This window comes from Otolemur garnettii, unplaced genomic scaffold (genome assembly GCF_000181295.1).
Source record: "Otolemur garnettii isolate 467f Iridium unplaced genomic scaffold, OtoGar3 scaffold00006, whole genome shotgun sequence".
NCBI classification, from domain to species: domain Eukaryota; kingdom Metazoa; phylum Chordata; class Mammalia; order Primates; family Galagidae; genus Otolemur; species Otolemur garnettii.
The window spans coordinates 37857303-37859823 of NW_003852401.1; the positions used below are offsets into that span (position 1 = coordinate 37857303).

Below are 2521 nucleotides of genomic sequence, written 5' to 3' on the forward strand. Positions count from 1 at the left end.
TCTCAAAGGTTAGTTCCACTTTGCCTGAAAGATCGTGTTTTGAACCATAGAAAACTGTTTCATCAAAATTTTATCAGATCACAATTTTTTTTAATTCCTTATTGGCAGATATTGCTATTCAAATGGTTTGACAATAGTCACCTTGCCCTATTAGTCTTATTTATAAAATGTCTCTTGACATTTATCCTCTGTCATCCATTCTTCCGGGCACGCACTTTGCTGATGTCCTGGATACCTCTCACCAGGCCTGTCCCTAGGCCCTGGGTTGCCTCTGTCCCAACCAGTCCTCATTTAATTATTTCTTTAGGATATCTACAGGATTATTTTCTCAAGAAATAAGATTAGTGATGAATATTTTTTTCTTCCAAAGCCTTTAGTGGTTATCATTTGTTTACATATAAAGTGTGGGCCACTTGACAAACATTCAAGATCTTTTTTTTTTTATTATTAACTATCTTTATTAACTCATTTTATCTTCATAAAAATTAACATCCTACAAAAATTGAAATAGAAACACTAACAACAGTATTGCCCATAGCGATCTTTGTTAAATGCCCTATTATTTCTTGAAGGATGGTAATATACACACTGGAAGCACTGAAGGGGGTGGGAAGACTAGAAATCGACACGGGGCGGGGGGAACTGCTAACTGTTTCTTTGCACTTGGAACTCTGATTTCTGCCTATATTAAATAATTTATAGGAAAGACTTTCTTTTGCTTATGTAGTATTTTTTTTTTCTATTCTTCCTCTGACTTGTGAAAATGATAATCTTCTTTCACAAATATATAATTAGGGAGAGCAACCCGAGAGTTGGGAGAGCACTGATGACGATATATAAATGGTACTTAAGTTTTAAAATGGAAAATTTAGACGTAGCTATGACATTGAGACAATTCACCAGAAGTGAAATTTTACCCACGTATCTAAACGCAGCGACGGGGAGGACTGGTTGTCAGTAGAAAGGAAAGTGTCTTTGTTGTGACAAGGAATAGTCTCACGCAAGTCAACTTTAAGTTAATGTGTAGCATGTTCAGAATTAGTGCACGTACTGCCTCTTATCCATGCTGTTTTGGTCTATAGGCATAATACCATGAACTTGTATGAAAAAGGGAAGGTGTCAAATTCTCCACTGGTCTAGCGCTTTTGTATCTTTATCTGAATATACAGTAAAATTCAATGATTAGTGAACTGTCTAGAAAATGCAAAGATTATGCACGAGGTCAAGAAGACAAACAGTCATAATGATGTCCTTTTCCTCCCGACCTCAAGTCAGCTGAATTGTGGGAAGATTGTGGCGATGACTCCTTTTGATTCTCTTGTCTGCTGTTCAGGTTTTCATGCTTATCTTTGCTTTCTCTCTTGTAGAATAAGTTTGTTCTCCTTCTTCCATGAGTCTCTGAAGTCGGAGCTGAATTTGTACCAGATACTGAAGAAAGCATTTGGGGACACCTCCTTCTCGCCGAGTTTTGGTTTCATGAAGAAACAGGCTACGGTTTCCAGAAAGCATTTATGGGTCTCTGTCAATGAATTCGCCTCTGAATCTTGGTCAATTTTAGCTTGAATAATAAATTGTTCCACGTTTTCTTTGAAAGGCTGCATGCGCTCTTTTGAGGAGACCTGGTACACTTTCTCAGCTTCAACCTCACAGGCTTTCAAGTCTTTCTTCAGTTTTCGGAGATCTTTTTGAAAATCTTTGAATTTCATGGGTGAGGCCTGAAAAAGGTCCTGGGGACTGGCAGTGGGAAGACGCATTGTTCCTTTCCAGCATCCTCATCAAAATTTCGGGGATAATATGAAACAGTGTATGACAAAAGGTTTCTGCTGTTGTCATTGCTCTTCACGTCTTTCAGCTTCGGAAGAATGTCTAATCCGAAGCCATCCGCCTGTCCCCGGGTGTTATTCCCACCATTCATGTAGTTGCCAACCGCTAGAACCAAACCTCAAACCTGCCTAACCCCTTGGCCGTTTTTTAACGTCTCACGCAATTTCTGCAGTAATTCTAGTTTGCGACGAATGGAGCAAATGCTCTCTGAAAACGTGGATTGGAACAGGATGCAAAAGACTCGTTCTGAAAAGTTGGGGATTAGGGACAGCTCATAAAGGAACTGTTCAGGTTTGTCCAGAGACTTGGCATTTTTCTTGTCTTTGGAAGACCGGCCGTGCTTTTCAATTTTTTCCAGTTCAAATGGCTGTGCTCTATTCTCATAGAGAGCTTGAAGGGTCTCCAGGTCAACCACTGAATTGTCCACGTTTACAACAGCATGTTGTATATCTTTCATATCTACATGAAGAGTAGACATTAATATTCCAACTGCTTGTGATCTTTTGTTGCTTAACAACTTGACAACCTAGGTGTAGCCGTGTGACCAAGCCGTGGACGATGAAGTGCAGGAAGCAAATGAGTGCAGCCTCCAGAAGGAATCTCCTTGCCCTCCACTTCCTCATTTCTTTTCCCCTCAGGCCTAATGCAGAATATGGAATGTGCCCTCCTCAGCCAGATCACGCCCTTGTTGCCTCTG

The 2521-nt window shown here is 40.1% G+C and overlaps 1 pseudogene; it reads right to left on the reverse strand.

The window, feature by feature from the left end:
* Positions 1-1343: 1343 nt before the first annotated feature.
* LOC100947720 lies at positions 1344-2302 on the reverse strand (annotated as a pseudogene).
* Between the last annotated feature and the right edge of the window lie 219 nt (positions 2303-2521).